We start from the raw sequence: 20,619 nt of genomic DNA, 5'->3' as shown, positions 1-20,619 counted from the left end.
TCTGGCTTCCTGCCTGCCTGTCTTCCTGCCTGTCTGTCTGTCTTCCTGCCTGCTTGTCTGCCTGCCTGTCTGCCTGTATGTCTTCTTGCCTGTTTACCTGCCTGTCTTCCTGCTTGTCTTCCTGCCTGTCTTCCTGCCTGTCTTCCTGCCTGTCTTCCTGTCTGTCTTCCTGCTTGTCTGCCTGCCTGTCTTCCTGCCTGTCTTCCTGCCTGTCTTCCTGCCTGTCTTCCTGCTTGTCTTCCTGCCTGTCTTCCTGCCTGTCTTCCTGCTTGTCTTCCTGCCTGTCTTCCTGCCTGTCTTCCTGCTTGTCTTCCTGCCTGTCTTCCTGCTTGTCTGCCTGCCTGTCTTCCTGCCTGTCTGCCTGCGTGTCTGCCTGTTTGTCCACAAGTGGATTCATGGCTGATTTAAGATGAAATTGTCAACCCTGTTATGGTCAACCCTGTTATGGTCAACCATGTTACGGTCAACCCTGTTACGGTCAACCCTGTTACAGTCAACCCTGTTACAGTCAACCATGGTACAGTCAACCCTGTTACGGTCAACCCTGTTACGGTCAACCCCGCTACGGTCAACCCTGTTACAGTCAACCCTGTTACGGTCAACCCTGTTATGGTCAACCCTGTTATGGTCAACCCTGTTACAGGCAACCCTGTTACAGTCAACCATGTTATGGTCAACCCTGTTATGGTCAACCATGTTATGGTCAACCCTGTTACAGTCAACCATGTTACAGTCAACCCTCCTACAGTCAACCCTGTTACAGACAACCCTGTTACAGACAATCCTGTTACAGACAACCCTGTTACAGACAACCCTGTTACGGTCAACCCTGTTACAGTCAACCCTGTTACGGTCAACCCTGTTACAGTCAACCCTGTTACGATCAACACTGTTAATTTTTTTGGTACTTGCTATAATGTTTTTTTTTATTTACCCTCTTGAGATGTGACAATGTGTTCTTAATAAGTTGAATGTGGGTATGGTGTGTGTATTGTGATGGAAGGTGGTGTGTGTGTATTGTGATGGAAGGTGGGGTGTGTGTATTGTGATGGAAGGTGGTGTGTGTATTGTGATGGAAGGTGGGGTGTGTGTATTGTGATGGAAGGGTGTGTGTGTGTATTGTGATGTAAGGTGGTGTGTGTATTGTGATGTAAGGGGGTGTGTGTATTGTAATGGAAGGTGGGGTGTGTGTATTGTGATGGAAGGTGGGGTGTGTGTATTGTGATGGAAGGTGGGGTGTGTGTATTGTGATGGAAGGTGGGGTGTGTGTATTGTGATGTAAGGTGGTGTGTGTATTGTGATGTAAGGTGGTGTGTGTATTGTGATGGAAGGGTGTGTGTGTGTATTGTGATGGAAGGTGGGGTGTGTATTGTGATGGAAGGTGGGGTGTGTGTGTATTGTGATGGAAGGTGTGGTGTGTGTATTGTGATGGAAGGTGGTGTGTGTATTGTGATGGAAGGTGGGGTGTGTGTGTATTGTGATGGAAGGTGGGGTGTGTGTATTGTGATGGAAGGTGGGGTGTGTGTATTGTGATGTAAGGTGGTGTGTGTATTGTGATGGAAGGTGGTGTGTGTATTGTGATGGAAGGGTGTGTGTGTATTGCGATGGAAGGTGGGGTGTGTGTATTGCGATTGAAGGTGGGGTGTGTGTATTGTGATGTAAGGTGGTGTGTGTATTGTGATGGAAGGTGGGGTGTGTGTGTATTGTGATGGAAGGTGGGGTGTGTGTATTGTGATGGAAGGTGGGGTGTGTATTGTGATGGAAGGTGGGGTGTGTGTGTATTGTGATGGAAGGTGGGGTGTGTGTATTGTGATGGAAGGTGGGGTGTGTGTGTATTGTGATGGAAGGGTGTGTGTGTATTGCGATGGAAGGTGGGGTGTGTGTATTGCGATTGAAGGTGGGGTGTGTGTATTGTGATGTAAGGTGGTGTGTGTATTGTGATGGAAGGTGGGGTGTGTGTGTATTGTGATGGAAGGTGGGGTGTGTGTATTGTGATGTAAGGTGGTGTGTGTATTGTGATGGAAGGTGGGGTGTGTGTATTGTGATGGAAGGTGGGGTGTGTGTATTGTGATGTAAGGTGGTGTGTGTATTGTGATGGAAGGGTGTGTGTGTGTATTGTGATGGAAGGTGGGGTGTGTGTGTATTGTGATGGAAGGTGGGGTGTGTGTGTATTGCGATGGAAGGTGGGGTGTGTGTATTGCGATTGAAGGTGGGGTGTGTGTATTGTGATGGAACGGTGTGTGTGTGCATTGTGATGGAAGGGTGTGTGTGTTTCTGTGTTTGGAAAAGTGTGGAGTTAAGTGTGTGAAAAAGGGATAGCGATTGTAAATCCCAGAGCCCAGGTGTGTTTGTGAGCAGAGCTTCTGACAGAGAGAACTTTCAATTGTGTGCAGATATGGAATATACATTTTAAAATAAATTATAAATACAATGTATTTCATTTTTGTCCTATCATGATGGAACGGTCCCCAATCTTATACCCTAGACACCCACCTGAGAGACCCATACACGAAGGAGAAGTCCTTATCTGTGTTATGGGCCTAATGCAAGAAGCCTATAAGCAGCCAAATCATAAAGATGAATGTGGTCAGAGACCTACTAGAGCAGCATGGCCCCTTCTAGACTCTGAGCCTGCCTGGCAGGGTTGGTCCTGCAAAGCCAAAGCCTCCTGATGGGAGAGCATAATATACAAGGACATTCTCCAAGCTGCTAATGAGAACCTTGACGACCTTGTCATGAAGTGGTGAGCAGTGTCCTTTCTATATCATGAAGTGGGGAGCAGTGTCCTTTCTATATTATGAAGTGGGGAGCAGTGTCCGTTCTATATCATGAAGTGGGGAGCAGTGTCCTTACTATATCATGAAGTGGGGAGCAGTGTCCTTTCTATAGCATGAAGTGGGGAGCAGTGTCCTTTCTATATCATGAAGTGGGGAGCAGTGTCCTTTCTATATTATGAAGTGGGGAGCAGTGTCCTTTCTATATCATGAAGTGGGGAGCAGTGTCCTTTCTATATCATGAAGTGGGGAGCAGTGTCCTTTCTATAGCATGAAGTGGGGAGCAGTGTCCTTTCTATATCATGAAGTGGGGAGCAGTGTCCTTTCTATAGCATGAAGTGGGGAGCAGTGTCCTTTCTATATCATGAAGTGGGGAGCAGTGTCCTTTCTATATCATGAAGTGGGGAGCGGTGTGCTTTCTATATCATGAAGTGGGGAGCAGTGTCCTTACTATAGCATGAAGTGGGGAGCAGTGTCCTTACTATATCATGAAGTGGGGAGCAGTGTCCTTACTATAGCATGAAGTGGGGAGCAGTGTCCTTTCTATATCATGAAGTGGGGAGCAGTGTCCTTTCTATAGCATGAAGTGGGGAGCAGTGTCCTTACTATATCATGAAGTGGGGAGCAGTGTCCTTACTATATCATGAAGTGGGGAGCAGTGTCCTTTCTATAGCATGAAGTGGGGAGCAGTGTCCTTTCTATATCATGAAGTGGGGAGCAGTGTCCTTACTAAATCATGAAGTGAGGAACAGTGTCCTTTCTGTGTCGTACATTTCTGGTTTCAGAGTTCTGAACAGTTCACCCTACTGAATGCTCAATCTACTGACGATCGGCTTTGTCCATCATTGAAAACGGATGTTTTCCGGCCATGTTTTTGTTTATCTTGTGGTTAAATGACTAATTTCACTCTCGTAGATGGTCATACAAGATTGTTGTCAGTTTACAATGACATCTTGACAGATTGTTTGAAAGATGTCAGAAGGATTACAGACAGGCGTGTCACCTGTGTTAGCAGTTGACGTTACTCTCCAATAACACAGACCCCAAAGCAAATCAGGAGGAGAAAAATTGGTTTATTCAAAGAGGAGACGTTATGCTGAGAGGTACATGTTCATTCTCCCCTGTCCTCAGTGATTCTCTTCAGTGATTCTCTCCAGTGATTCTCTCCAGTGATTCTCTCCAGTGAACAAAGGGACAGGATGTAGTTTTATAACCCAGCCCTAGCCTGTGGTTGACCAATTAGAATTCCTTGCAATAAAACTGGGCCAATGGCCAAATAACAAGTACCCATTGATCATTAATCCCCTGTTACAGAAAAAACACTATTTCCATTGATCGTTGTTACTTTATTGACCTCTCGTCCTCTGAGTTGTGTATTTATTTTGAACATATTTAAATTTCTTTGAACATATTCTCACACCTGCTATCTGATTGCCTCTGACATCTTCAATGACGTCAATATGGATGTAAGTCAATTCTGAAAAGCAACTGAAAAACACTGAAAAACTAATTTCTCCAATGAAGAGTGAATTTTCAGTTCATTTTCATTATGAGGTCACCAAGAGAACCTCAGAACCACGTAATTCCACAGTCTGGTCTCAACCATAGAATTACAATAAAATAGAATGGAAATGGTTCCCTTTGAATGGGAATGGCTGTTCTATAATTTCGAACTCTAGGCTCTTTACATTTCCTGGAACAACAACCCCCCCCAGAAATGAATTAAAGCACAAACAATCGTCTCTTGTTCTTATTTTATCTTTTCAGCTTGTTTTCTCATGGATACATCTCGTCACGAGACGCTTGGTGATCGAGTTCAGAGGAAGAACGTTATACAGCAGGAGACGATATTACACGGTCTAGGTTTCAATGTGCTGTTTGTCAACATGACTCTGACTCACATGTGTTTATTGAGAAGTGAGGACAAGGCAAAGGGGTGAAAACACCAAGTTCGTAAAGAGCAACTGCACCTAAAAAAGCTATTTTCATTTTGAAAACGCCCTATGTGTCATCGCTATGACTCAGAAACATTTACTTTCGTGTCAAAATAGACCATAAAGTGTAAAATAGGATCATTTTAATCATAAAGTCAGTCTCGGCTAAAACATGTTTGTGAGATGACAGTTTTCTCTAACAGTTTTGCTTGCCATGGGTTTATTTCAATCTTACCCACAAGCCCACAGCAGGTACCACCCAAGTTATCATCAATCCGAAGCGCAGCATCGACCCAATCGCAACGCCCATGGGCAATTTGGTTTGACATTCAACATCCCTATGGGGCTAGTTAGGGACCATCTGTAAATTACACAACGCACATGTGACAATATATTTAAGCTCCAAATTTCTGACTTAAAAACCTCAAACCAACTATAAATTGTAGAAATTCACTTACAAACATTTAATGAGACAACTACAAGATCAGCAACATGAAAATATTGTGCAATTTACAATTTACTGACGGTCCCTAACTAGCCCCCAGAGAGAGGCTATCAAATGGACTAGGACTAGCTAGCATAGGAGACTTTAAGACTCAAGACCTGGTTAGATTGTTTCAAGAAGGGGGAGTTACTGAAACTGTGTACTGTTTTGGCAGAGTGAATGTGCAAACGCTTGCCACGTGCAAACACACAAGAGACACCCACATTAACACCCCCCCATTTCTTAATGACCGAGCCGAAAAACGAGGCCTGATCAGGAAGTTTAGCCCCATTTGAATTTGTCCTGACGCTCTGCTTTCAGGGTAAATCCAGGACTGTAAGTTCATTTGATTGTTGCTCATCAGAATCATGCCATACACATTAGCTATGAACAGACCATGTCTGTGTTCCTGGGATGGGCAGCACACACACTCACTCACTCACTCACTCACTCATATACACACACACACACTCACTCACTCACTCACTCACTCACTCATATACACACAACAAACACGACTGAGAGACAGAGGAAGGAAGGATGAGCACTTTATATCCATTTACTGGAAACCAGAGAGAGAGAGAGAGGTAAGTGAGAGAGGAGAGAAGAGAGGAGAGGTAAGTGAGAGAGAGGAGAGAGGAGAGAGGAGAGAGAGGAGAGAGGAGAGAGAGGAGAGAGGAGAGAGAAGAGAGAGACAGAGAGAGACAGAGAGAGAGAGAGAGAGAGACATGGGCCCCCAGATGGCCCATGAGAGGTAAGTGAGAGAGAGAGAGGAGAGAGGTGTGTGTGAGCATATGTGTATACAGTGCTGTGAAAAAGTATTTGCCCCCTTTAAAAATGTTCTCTGCTTTTTCAGATGGCATGGGCCCCCAGATGGCATGGACCCCCAGATGGCATGGGGCCCCAGATGACATGGGCCCCCAGATGGCACGGACCCCCAGATGACATGGGCCTCCAGATGGCACGGGCCCCCAGATGACATGGGCCCCCAGATGGCACAGACCCCCAGATGGCACGGACCCCCAGATGACATGGGCCTCCAGATGGCACGGGCCCCCAGATGGCATGGGCCCCCAGAAGGTATGGGCCCTCAAATGGCATGGGCCCCTAGATGACATGGGCCCCCAGATGGCATGGGCCCCCAGATGGCACAGACCCCCAGATGGCACGGACCCCAGATGGCATGGGCCCCCAGATGGCATGGGCCCCCTGATGGCCCCCAGATCCTCAAAAGTTTTTACAACTGTACCATCCTGAGCGGTTGCATCATCGCCTGGTATGGCAACTGCTCGGCAGGCGCTACAGAGGGAGATGCGAACGGCCCAGTACATCACTGGGGCCAAGCTTCCCGCCATCAAGGAGGTGGTGTCAGCCCATAAAATTGTCAGAGACTCCAGTCACCCAAGTTATAGACTGTTTTCTCTGCTACCGCACGGCAAGCAGTACCGGAGCACCACGTCTAGGACCAAAAGGCTCCTCAACAGCTTCTGCCCCCCAAGTAATAAGACTGCCGAACAATTCATAAAAATTGTAACCGGACAATTTACACTTCCACCCCCCCCTCATGTACCCTGCTTCTACTCGCTGTTTATTATCTATGCATAGTCACTTCACTCCCACCTACATGTACAGATTTCCTCAACTAACCTGTACCCCCGCACACTGACTCGGTACCGGTGCCCCCTGTATATAGTCTCCACACTGACTCGGTACCGGTGCCCCCTGTATATAGCCTCCAAACTGACTCGGTACCAGTGCCCCCTGTATATAGTCTCCACATTGACTCTGTACCGGTGCCCCCTGTATATAGCCTCCACATTGACTCGGTACTGGTGCCCCCTGTATATAGCCTCCACATTGACTCGGTATTGGTACCCCCTGTATATAGCCTCAACATTGACTCTGTACCGTAACACCCTGTATATAGCCTCCACATTGACTCGGTACCGGTGCCCCCTGTATATAGCCTCCACATTGACTCGGTACCGGTACCCCCTGTATATAGCCTCCACATTGACTCTGTACCGGTGCCCCCTGTATATAGCCTCCACATTGACTCTGTACTGGTACCCCCTGTATAAAGCCTCCACACTGACCCGGTACCGGTGCCCCCTGTATATAGCCTTCACACTGACTCTGTACCGGTACCCCTGTATATAGCCTCCACATTGACTCTGTACCGGTGCCCCTGTATATAGCCTCCACATTGACTCTGTACCGGTACCCCCTGTATATAGCCTCCACATTGACTCTGTACCGGTACCCCCTGTATATAGCCTCCACATTGACTCTGTACCGTAACACCCTGTATATAGCCTCCACATTGACTCTGTACCGTAACACCCTGTATATAGCCTCCACATTGACTCTGTACCGGTACCCCTGTATATAACCTCCACATTGACTCTGTACCGGTACCCCCTGTATATAGCCTCCACATTGACTCTGTACCGTAACACCCTGTATATAGCCTCCACATTGACTCTGTACCGGTACCCCTGTATATAACCTCCACATTGACTCTGTACCGGTACCCCTGTATATAACCTCCACATTGACTCTGTACTGGCCTTGTATATAGCCTTGTTATTGTTATTCTTATTGTGTTACTTTTTATTATTACTTTTTACTTTAGTCTACTTGGTAAATATTTTCTTAACTCTTCTTGAACTGCACTGTTGTTTAAGGGCTTGTAAGTAAGCATTTCACGGTAAAGTCTATACTTGTTGTTTTCAGCGCATGTGACAAATAAAGTTTGATTGAAAACCTAATATTGGATAAAGGGAACCTGTGTGAACAAATAACACAATTACATACTTATTTCCTTCATTTCATAAACAAAGTTATACAACATTTCTCCTGTGTTAAAAAGTAATTTCCCCCCTTTACACTCAACAACTGGTTGTGTCACCTTTAGCTGCAATGACTCCAACCAACCACTTCCTGTAGTTGTTGACCAGTCCACCATTAGCTGCAATGACTCCAACCAACCACTTCCTGTAGTTGTTGACCAGTCCACCTTTAGCTACAATGACTCCAACCAACCACTTCCTGTAGTTGTTGACCAGTCCACCTTTAGCTGCAATGACTCCAACCAACCACTTCCTGTAGTTGTTGACCAGTCCACCTTTAGCTGCAATGACTCCAACCAACCACTTCCTGTAGTTGTTGACCAGTCCACCTTTAGCTGTAATGACTCCAACCAACCACTTCCTGTAGTTGTTGACCAGTCCACCTTTAGCTACAATGACTCCAACCAACCACTTCCTGTAGTTGTTGACCAGTCCACCTTTAGCTACAATGACTCCAACCAACCACTTCCTGTAGTTGTTGACCAGTCCACCTTTAGCTGCAATGACTCCAACCAACCACTTCCTGTAGTTGTTGACCAGTCCACCTTTAGCTGCAATGACTCCAACCAACCACTTCCTGTAGTTGTTGACCAGTCCACCTTTAGCTGTAATGACTCCAACCAACCACTTCCTGTAGTTGTTGACCAGTCCACCTTTAGCTACAATGACTCCAACCAACCACTTCCTGTAGTTGTTGACCAGTCCACCTTTAGCTGCAATGACTCCAACCAACCACTTCCTGTAGTTGTTGACCAGTCCACCTTTAGCTGCAATGACTCCAACCAACCACTTCCTGTAGTTGTTGACCAGTCCACCTTTAGCTGCAATGACTCCAACCAACCACTTCCTGTAGTTGTTGACCAGTCCACCTTTAGCTGTAATGACTCCAACCAACCACTTCCTGTAGTTGTTGACCAGTCCACCTTTAGCTACAATGACTCCAACCAACCACTTCCTGTAGTTGTTGACCAGTCCACCTTTAGCTACAATGACTCCAACCAACCACTTCCTGTAGTTGTTGACCAGTCCACCTTTAGCTACAATGACTCCAACCAACCACTTCCTGTAGTTGTTGACCAGTCCACCTTTAGCTGCAATGACTCCAACCAACCACTTCCTGTAGTTGTTGACCAGTCCACCTTTAGCTGCAATGACTCCAACCAACCACTTCCTGTAGTTGTTGACCAGTCCACCTTTAGCTGCAATGACTCCAACCAACCACTTCCTGTAGTTGTTGACCAGTCCACCTTTAGCTGTAATGACTCCAACCAACCACTTCCTGTAGTTGTTGACCAGTCCACCTTTAGCTGCAATGACTCCAACCAACCACTTCCTGTAGTTGTTGATCAGTCTCTCACTTCGCTGTGGAGCAATTCTGGCCAACTCTTCCATGCGGAACTGCTTTAACTCGGTGACATTTTGTGGGTTTTCAAATATGAACTGCTAGTTTCAAGTCCTGCCACAACATCTCAATTGGGATTAGGTCTGGACTTTGACTAGGCCATTCCAAAACTTCAAATGTATTGCTTTTTAGCCATTTTCATGTAGACTTAATTGTGTGTTTTGGATCATTGTCTTGCTGCATGACCCAGCTGTGATTCAGCTTCAGCTCACAAACAGATGGCCTGACATTCTCCTGTAGGATTCTCTGATACAGAGCAGAATTCATGGTTCCTTCTACTAAGGCAAGTCGTCCAGGTCCTGAGACAGCCGAGCATGTGTGTGAATACACGTGTCTGTGTAGCCAACTGCATCGAGTACCATTGTACTAAGCAATGCCATCTCGCTGTGAAACTTAACTAAAACCATAATAAGCACATTTTCTCTCCCAAAATAAAATCCCTTTAGCCACAGCCAATGAACAAAGTCTCCATCGTAAACAAAAGCTTCTCCTCTTTAATCAAATCTATTTAAACAACACAGTGTTAGACACAGGACAGGATGCCAGGACTCTAGGTCCAGAAAGACACAGGACAGGATGTCAGGACTCTAGGTCCATAAAGACACAGGACAGGATGTCAGGACTCTAGGTCCATAAAGACACAGGACAGGATGCCAGGACTCTAAGTCCATAAAGACACAGGACAGGATGCCAGGACTCTAGGTCCATAAAGACACAGGACAGGATGTCAGGACTCTAGGTCCATAAAGACACAGGACAGGATGTCAGGACTCTAGGTCCATAAAGACACAGGACAGGATGCCAGGACTCTAGGTCCATAAAGACACAGGACAGGATGCCAGGACTCTAGGTCCATAAAGACACAGGACAGGATGCCAGGACTCTAGGTCCATAAAGACACAGGACAGGATGTCAGGACTCTAGGTCCATAAAGACACAGGGCAGGATGCCAGGACTCTAGGTCCATAAAGACACAGGACAGGATGCCAGGACTCTAGGTCCATAAAGACACAGGACAGGATGTCAGGACTCTAGGTCCAGAAAGACACAGGACAGGATGTCAGGACTCTAGGTCCATAAAGACACAGGACAGGATGTCAGGACTCTAGGTCCATAAAGACACAGGACAGGATGCCAGGACTCTAGGTCCATACAGACACAGGACAGGATGCCAGGACTCTAGGTCCATAAAGACACAGGACAGGATGTCAGGACTCTAGGTCCATAAAGACACAGGACAGGATGTCAGGACTCTAGGTCCATAAAGACACAGGACAGGATGCCAGGACTCTAGGTCCATAAAGACACAGGACAGGATGCCAGGACTCTAGGTCCATAAAGACACAGGACAGGATGCCAGGACTCTAGGTCCATAAAGACACAGGACAGGATGTCAGGACTCTAGGTCCATAAAGACACAGGGCAGGATGCCAGGACTCTAGGTCCATAAAGACACAGGACAGGATGCCAGGACTCTAGGTCCATAAAGACACAGGACAGGATGTCAGGACTCTAGGTCCATAAAGACACAGGACAGGATGTCAGGACTCTAGGTCCATAAAGACACAGGACAGGATGCCAGGACTCTAAGTCCATAAAGACACAGGACAGGATGTCAGGACTCTAGGTCCATACAGACACAGGACAGGATGTCAGGACTCTAGGTCCATAAAGACACAGGACAGGATGTCAGGACTCTAGGTCCATAAAGACACAGGACAGGATGTCAGGACTCTAGGTCCATAAAGACACAGGACAGGATGTCAGGACTCTAGGTCCATAAAGACACAGGACAGGATGCCAGGACTCTAGGTCCATAAAGACACAGGACAGGATGCCAGGACTCTAGGTCCATAAAGACACAGGACAGGATGCCAGGACTCTAGGTCCATAAAGACACAGGACAGGATGCCAGGACTCTAGGTCCATAAAGACACAGGACAGGATGTCAGGACTCTAGGTCCATAAAGACACAGGACAGGATGCCAGGACTCTAGGTCCATAAAGACACAGGACAGGATGCCAGGACTCTAGGTCCATAAAGACACAGGACAGGATGCCAGGACTCTAGGTCCATAAAGACACAGGACAGGATGTCAGGACTCTAGGTCCATAAAGACACAGGACAGGATGTCAGGACTCTAGATCCATAAAGACACAGGACAGGATGTCAGGACTCTAGGTCCATAAAGACACAGGACAGGATGTCAGGACTCTAGGTCCATAAAGACACAGGACAGGATGCCAGGACTCTAGGTCCATAAAGACACAGGACAGGATGCCAGGACTCTAAGTCCATAAAGACACAGGACAGGATGCCAGGACTCTAGATCCATAAAGACACAGGACAGGATGTCAGGACTCTAGGTCCATAAAGACACAGGACAGGATGCCAGGACTCTTGGTCCATAAAGACACAGGACAGGATGTCAGGACTCTTGGTCCATAAAGACACAGGACAGGATGTCAGGACTCTTGGTCCATAAAGACACAGGACTGGATGTCAGGACTCTAGATCCGTAAAGACACAGGACAGGATGTCAGGACTCTAGGTCCATAAAGACACAGGACATGATGTCAGCACGCTAGGTCCATAAAGACACAGGACTGTGGAAGAGGTAAGGAGAGGTAAGATACTCATAAGATAAGATACTCATAAGATAAGGTACTCAAAATATAAGATACTCATCAACTGTACTGACAATACTGTAGATAGAACATGGAGGATATGTGGGATCACTATGTGTTGATTAAATGATCCAATGTACCATAATGGTGACACCTGGTTTAAATTTACAACTCAAGCCTGTGTTGGCCTCCAGGCAAGACGACATCACATGAGTATTATTAGTAAACAAAGCCATATGTACAGTACCAGTCAAAAGTTTGGACACACCTACTCATTCAAGGGTATTTCATTATTTGATTTAGTATTTTCTACATTGCAGAAAAGAAGTGAATACATCGTAACTATGAAATAACACATATGGAATCATGTAGTAACCAAAAAGGTGTTAAACAAATTAAACTATATTTTATATTTGAGATTCTTCAAAGTAGCCACCCTTTGCCTTGATGACAGCTTTGCACACTCTTGGCATGTGGAATTTCTTTCTTTCTTTAATGCGTTTGAGCCAATCAGTTGTGTTGTGACAAGGTAGGGGTGGTATACAGAAGATAGCCCTATATGGTAAAAAAAAAACTGAGTTCAAAGTTGATTTATTACCATGGAAACCATCAGCACCCTGGCTCAACAGACAAGACATTCCATCAGAGGTTGAATAATGTAAAAACATTCCAGGAAAACATTGGGTCTTAAAATAAATGGATTCATTACACATGGAGAGAGACTCTCCTACATACAGATGTAGGATCTTCATTTGAGCCAATTTGCTGCAGCTGGAAAATAATCTTTGCAGCAGAAGGAAATGTGAACTATTATGTGATGAATGAATGGATTTTTTTTTTGTAGGGGTTGATGCAGTTTTTGTTAAGGGAAATTTAAAAAACTTTAGAAGCCTTTTTAAACTTTGAATACCCTACAAGCTTCATTCTCAGCAAAAAAAAAGAGTGATCAAATGAAGTTCCTACATCTGTACATCAGAACGGAAAGGTTTACTGGTTCAACGGAAAGGTTGTGAAAAGTGCAGTGTTGTGGAAGGTGAATGTATTTGGGGTTTATCTACGGGGAAAGAGTATTCAGAGGGTTCGCATTAAACTTATCAGCACAGGGGCATATTTAGCACAGTTTTCCACTCCAGATAGACACACCTAGGCTACAAGGTAAACCCACCCACACACACACACACACACACACACACACACACACACACACACACACACACACACACACACACACACACACACACACACACACACACACACACACACACACACACACACCCTCACATGTGACGTAAAGAACTAAAACACAGAGTGCATCTGTCTGATACATCTGTCTGCATGAGAAACAAACCCACCAGAACAGTCTGATATATCTGTCTGCATGAGAAACAGCCCACCAGAACAGTCTGATATATCTGTCTGCATGAGAAACAAACCCACCAGAACAGTCTGATATATCTGTCTGCATGAGAAATAACCCACCAGAACATTGAAGTCTGATACTTGGAGCAAACTCAGTGTTTTCCCTTTCTTAGACACACTAGACCAATAAGCAGTGACCTCAGAGCTGACTAAGGTAGAGTCAGCATTGGAATATCGGAATCCTCTAAGGCAGGGGTCTTCAACCTTTCCTTGCCAGGGACCCCCTCCCAGGCAAACCGGCGACCCAGGGACCCACCCCCAGAAAAACCGACGACCCAGGGACCCCCTCCCAGCAAACCAGAGACCCAGGGACCCCCTCCCAGGCCAACCAGCTACCCAGGGACCCCCTCCCAGGCCAACCAGCTACCCAGGGACCCCCTCCCAGCAAACCGGCAACTCAGGGACTCCCTCCCAGGCCAACCAGCTACCCAGGGACCCCCTCCCAGCAAACCGGCAACTCAGGGACTCCCTCCCAGGCCAACCAGCTACCCAGGGACCCCCTCCCAGGCAATCCGGCTACCCAGGGACCCCCTCCCAGCAAACCGACGACTCAGGGACCCCCTCCCAGGCCAACCAGCTAACCAGGGACCCCCTCCCAGCAAACCGACGACTCAGGGACCCCCTCCCAGGCCAACCAGCTACCCAGGGACCCCCTCCCAGGCCAACCAGCTACCCAGGAACCCCCTCCCAGGCCAAACAGCTAACCAGGGACCCCCTCCCAGATAAACTGGTGACCCAGGGATCCCCTCCCAGGCCAAACAGCTAACCAGGGACCCCCTCCCAGATAAACTGGTGACCCAGGGACCCCCTCCCAGGCCAACCAGCTACCCAGGGACCCCCTCCCAAGCCAACCAGCTACCCAGGGACCCCCTCCCAGGCAAACCGGCTACCCAGGGACCCCCTCCCAGCAAACCGACGACTCAGGGACCCCCTCCCAGACAAACCGGTGACCCAGGGACCCCCTACCAGGCAAACTGGCGACCCAGGGACCCCCGTCATACGTTATCAAAAAATAATAATCACATCTTATCATCAGGTGAATGGTCAACATTTAAAATGAATAGATTTGGTAGATAGTTTTTCATAATGTTGACCTCCCCACAGTATAATTGGAAGAGATGTAAACTGATGTAATGGGGCCCAGTGAGGATGAGGAGTAGAGAAATAAAGTTGACGTCATTAAACGACAATGTCATCCTCTTTTCTACTGTAGCTATGTCATACAATTTTCTATTGTTCTGTTGTTGTAAGTAATATTCGTAATACCCTGGTTGATTACCCCCAGCTCTAAGGCTTACTGTATGAGAGAATTAAATAAACTCCCTTGGTTGATCAAATCAAATCACATTTTGTTTGTCACATGTGCCGAATACAAAAGGTGTAGACCTTACAGTGAAATGCTTACTTAGAAGCCCTTAATCAACAATGCAGTTTTAAGAAAATACCCCCCCAAAAAGTAAGAGGTAAGAATAACAAATAATTAAAGAGCAGCAGTAAATAACAATAGCGGGGTTATATACAGGGGGGTACCGGTACAGAGTCAATGTGCGGGGGCACCGGTTAGTGCAGGTAATTGAGTTAATATGTACAGTGCCTTGCAAAAGTATTCATCTTCCTTGGCGTTTTTCCTATTTTGTTGTATTACAACCTGTAATTGGGTCCCCTGCGTGACGTTGAGCTAACGTAGGCTAATGCGATTAGCTTGAGGTTGTAAGTAACGAGAACATTTTCCAGGACATAGACATATCTAATATTGGCAGAAAGCTTAAATTCTTGTTAATCTAACTGCACTGTCCAATTTACAGTAGCTATTACAGTGAAATAATACCATGCTATTGTTTGAGGAGAGTGCACAGTTTTGAACATGAAAAGCTATTAATAAACCAATTAGGCACATTTGGGCAGTCTTGATACAACATTTTGAACAGAAATGCAATGCTTCATTGGATCAGTCTAAAACGTTGCAACTACACTGCTTCCATCTATTGGCCAAAATCTAAATTACAGCTGGGCTGGAACAATACATGATGGCCTTTCTCTTCATTTCAAAGATGATGGTACTAAAAAAATACAATAGAACGGTTCGTTTTTTATTCGTATTATCTTTTACCAGATCTAATGTGTTATATTCTACTACATTCCTTTCACATTCCCACAAACTTCAACGTGTTTCCTTTCAAATGGTACCAAGAATATGCATATCCTTGCTTCAGGGCCTGAGTTACAGGCAGTTAGATTTGGGTATATCATTTTAGGTGAAAATTGAAAAAAAGAGTCTGACCCTGAAGAGGTTTTAAATGGAATTTATTCGGATTTCATGCAATTGACAAACACAAAACAGTCCAAATTGGTGAAGTGAAATGAAAAAAATGACTTGTTTCAACAACAAAAAATTACTACGGAAAAGTGGTGCGTGCATATGTATTCACCCCCTTTGCTATGAAGCCCCTAAATAAGATCTGGTGCAAACAATTACCTTCAGAAGTCACATAATTAGTTAAATAACATCCACCTGTGTGCAATCTAAGTGTCACATGATCTGTCACATGATCTCAGTATATATACACCTGTTCTGAAAGGCCCCAGAGTCTGCAACACCACTAAGCAAGGGGCACCACCAAGCAAGCGGCACTATGAAGACCAAGGAGCTCTCCAAACAGGTCAGGGACAAAGATGTGGAGAAATACAGATCAGGGTTGGGTTATAAAAAAATATAAAAAACTTTGAACATCCCACAGAGCACCATTAAATCCATTATTTAAAAAAAAAATGAAAGAATATGCATCACAACAAACCTGCCAAGAAAGCACCGCCCACCAGAACTCACGGACCAGGCAAAGGAGGGCATTAATCAGAGAGGCAACAAAGAGATCAACTATAACCCTGAAGGAGCTGCAAAGCTCCACAGTGGAGATTGGAGTATCTGTCCATAGGACCACTAAGCTGTACACTCCACAGAGCTGGGCTTCATGGAAGAGTGGCCAGAAAAAAAGCCATTGCTTAAAGAAGAAATTAAGCAAACACGTTTGGTGTTCGCCAAAAGGCATGTGGGAGACTCATCAAACATATGGAAGAAGGTACTCTTGTCAGATGAGACAAAAATGTAGCTTTTTGGCCATCAAGGAAAATGCTATGTCTGGCGCAAACTCAACACCTCTCATCACCCCGAGAAGACCATCCCCACAGTGAAAAATGGTGGTGGCAGCATCATGCTGTGGGGATGTTTTTCATCGGCAGGGCCTGGGAAACTGGTCAGAATTGAAGGAATGATGAATGGTGCTAAATACAGAGAAATGATTGAGGGAAACATGCTTCAGTCTTCCAGAGATTTGAGACTGGGATGGACGTTCACCTTCCAGCAGGACAATGACCCTAAGCATACTAATAAAGCAACACTCGAGTGGTTTAAGGGGAAACATTTAAATGTCTTAGGATGGCCTCGTCAAAGCCCAGACCTCAATCCAATTGAGAATCTGTGGTATGACTTAAAGATTGCTGTACACCAGCGGAACCCATCCAACTTGATGGAGCTGGAGCAGTTTTGCCTTGAAGAATGGGCAAAAACCCCAGTGGCTAGATGTTCCAAGTTTATAGAGAAATACCCCAAGAGACTTGCAGCTTGTATCTGTAATTGCTGCAAAAGGTGGCTCTACAAAGTATTGACTTTGGGGGGTGAATAGTTTTCAAGGTTTCTGTTATTTTGTCTTACTTCTTGTTTGTCCCACAAAAAAAATATTTTGCATCTTCAAAGTGTTGAGACAAGATCGTAATTGAAATTGGGAGAAAAAGGGGGTAAAACACAACATTTTCTACAATATATATTTTTTTCCTTTAGAATATGTTGAAATTGTATGTTGCATGTTGTGTAAATCAAATGATACAAACCCCCCAAAAATCAATTTTAATTCCAGGTTGTAAGGCAACAAAATAGGAAAAATGTGAAGGGGGATTAATATTTTCGCAAGCCGCTGTACATGTAGGTAGAGTTATTAAAGTGACTATAGATACATAGTAAAAGAGAGTAGCAGCAGCGTAGAAGAGGAGGGGGCGGGGCAATGCAAATAGTCTGGTTAGCCATTTGATTAGATGTTCTGGAGTCTTATGGCTCTGTTTAGAAGCCTCTTGGACCTCTTGGCGCTCTGGTACCGCTTTCCGTGCAGTAGCAGAGAGAACAGCCTATAGGTAGCTGGAGTCGTTGACAATTCTTAGGGCATTCTTCTGACACCGCCTGGTATAGAGGTCCTGGATGGCAGGAAGCTTGGCCCCAGTGATGTACTGGGTGTAAGCACTACCCTCTGTAGTGTCTTACGGTCGGAGGCCGAGAAGTTGCCATACCAGGTGGTGATGCATCCCGTCAGGATGCTCTCGATGGGGCAGCTGTAAAACCTTTTGAGGATCTGAGGACCCATGCCAAAACGTTTTGTCGTGCCCTCTTCATGACTGTCTTGGTGTGCTTGGACCATGTTAGTTTGTTGGTGATGTGGACACCAAGGAACTTGAAGATCACAACCTGCTCCACTGCAGCCCCGTCGATGAGAATGGGGGCGTGCTCGGTCCTCCTTTTCCTGTAGTCCACAATCATCTCCTTTGTCTTGATCACATTGAGGAAGAGGGTGTTGTCCTTGCACTACACGGTCAGGTCTCTGACCTTCTCCCTATAGGCTGTCTCATCGTTGTCAATGATCAGGCCTACCACTGTTGTGTCATTGGCAAACTTAATGATGGTGCTGGAGTTGTGCCTGGCCGTGTGGTCATGAGTAAACAGGGAGTACAGGAGGGGACTGAGCACGCACCCCTGAAGGGCCCCTGTGTTGAGGATCAGTGTGACGGATGTGCTGTTACCTACCCTTACCACCTGGGGGCGGCCTGTCAGGAAGTCCAGGATCCAGTTGCAGAGGGAGGTGTTTAGTCCCAGGGTCCTTAGCTTAGTGATGAGCTTTGAGGGCACTATGGTGTTGAACGCTGAGCTGTAGTCAATGAATAGCATTCTCACATAGGTGTTCCTTTTGTCCAGGTGTGAAAGGGCAGTGTGGATTGCAATAGAGATTGCCTAATCTGTGGATCTTTTGGGGTGGTATGCAAATTGGAGTGGGTCAAGGGTTTCTGGGATAATGGTTATGTGAGCCATGACCAGCCTTTCAAAGCATTTCATGGCTACAGACGTGAATGCTACGGGTTGGTAGTCATTTAGGCAGGTTACCTTAGTGTTCTTGGGCACAGGGACTATGGTGGTCTGCTTGAAACATGTTGGTATTACAGACTTAGACAGGGAGCGGTTTAAAATGTCAGTGAAGACACGGTTTCTGGTTGAGGTATGTACGTACAGTCACTGTGGGACAACGTTGTCGATGTACTTATTGATGAAGCCAGTGAATGATGTGGTGTACTCCTCAATGCCATCTAAAGAATCCCAGGTCATATTCCAGTCTGTGCTAGAAAAACAGTCCTGTAGTTTAGCATCTGCTTCATCTGACCACTTTTTTATAGACTGAGTCACTGGTGCTTCCTGCTTTAATTTTTGGTTGTAAGCAGGAATCAGGAGGATAGAATTATGGTCAGATTTGCCAAATGGAGGGTAAGGGAGAGCTTTGTACACATCTCTGTGTGTGGAGTAAAGGTGGTCTAGAGTTTTTTCCCTCTGGTTACACATTTAACATGCTGATAGAATTTAGGTGCAGCTGATTTAAGTTTCCCTACATTAAAGTCCCCGGCCACTAGGAACACCGCCTCTGGATGAGCATTGTCCTGTTTTCTTATGGCGGTCTACAGCTCACTGAGTGCGGTTTTTGTGCCAGCATCGGTCTGTGGTGGTATGTAGACAGCTACAGTATGTAAAATACAAATGAAAACTCTCTAGGTAGATAGTGTGGGCTACAGCTTATCATGAGATACTCTACCTCAGGTGAGCAAAACCTCGAGACTTCCTTAGATATCGTGCACCAGCTGTTGTTTACAAATATCCATAGGCCCCCACCCAGTGTCTTACCAGAGGCTGCTGTTCTGTCCTGCCGATGGAGTGTATAACCTGCCACCCCGTGTCTTACAAGAGGCTGCTGTTCTGTCCTGCTGTTAGAGTGTATAACCCGCCAGCTGTATGTTATTAATGTCGTCGTTCAATCACAAATCAGTGAAACATAAGATATTACAGTTTTTTAATGTCTTATTGTTAGGATATATAAATATAAATTGCAACACTCACTACCGAGTTACAAACTGCCCCTCTCTCCTCGGTTGCAACACTCAGCACAATAACTGTTTGTCGGGAGCTTCATGAAATGGGTTTCCATAGCCAAGCAGCTGCACACAAGCCTAAGATCACCATGCACAATGCCAAGCGTCACCTAGAGTGGTGTAAAGCTCGCTGCCATTGCACTCTGGAGCAGTGGAAACACGTTCTCTGGAGTGATGAATCGTGTTTTACCATCTGGCAGTCCGACGGACAAATATGGGTTTGGGCAGATGCCAGGAGAACTCTACCTACCCCAATGCATAGTGCCAACTTTAAAGTTTGTTGGTGGAGGAATAATGGTCTGTAGCTGTTTTTCATTGTTAAGGCTAGGCCCCTTAGTTCCAGTGAAGGGAAATCTTAGCACTGTAGCATACAAGGACATTCTAGACGATTCTGTGCTTCCAACTTTGTGGCAACAGTTTGGGGAATACCTTTTCTTGTTTCAACATGACAATGACCCAGTGCACGAAAGAAGGGTCCTTACACAGAAATGGTTTGTCGAGATCAGTGTGGAAGAACTTGACTGGCCTTCACAGAGCCCTGACCTCAACCCCATAGAAAACCTTTGGGATGAATTGGAACGGCGACTGCAAGCCAGGCCTAATCCCCCAACATCAGTGCCCAACCTTACTTATTCTATTATGGCTGAATGGAAGCAAGTCCCTGCAGCAATGTTCCAACATCTAGTGGAAAGCCTTCCCAGAAGAGTGGAGGCTGTTATAGCAGCAAAGGGGTGACCAACTCCATATTAATGCCAATGATTTTAGAATGAGATGTTGGCTGAGCAGTTGTCCACATACTTTTGGTCATGTAGTGTATATAAACACACAATATATTTACACAGATACACACACACATCACCGTCAGTAACTTCAACTATGACACAATATCATGGAT

The 20,619-nt window shown here is 45.8% G+C and overlaps 1 protein-coding gene across 2 annotated transcripts in view; it reads right to left on the bottom strand.

Annotated features, from left to right (window-relative positions):
• Positions 1-20,619, bottom strand: part of LOC129830670 (uncharacterized protein KIAA1522 homolog) — a 100,869-nt gene that overhangs the window by 54,153 nt on the left and 26,097 nt on the right. The window lies entirely within an intron of this gene.

This window comes from Salvelinus fontinalis, chromosome 32 (genome assembly GCF_029448725.1).
Source record: "Salvelinus fontinalis isolate EN_2023a chromosome 32, ASM2944872v1, whole genome shotgun sequence".
Taxonomy (NCBI): Eukaryota; Metazoa; Chordata; class Actinopteri; order Salmoniformes; family Salmonidae; genus Salvelinus; species Salvelinus fontinalis.
Note: the sequence above shows the minus strand (reverse complement) of the source record. Positions and strands in the feature narration are given on the sequence as shown.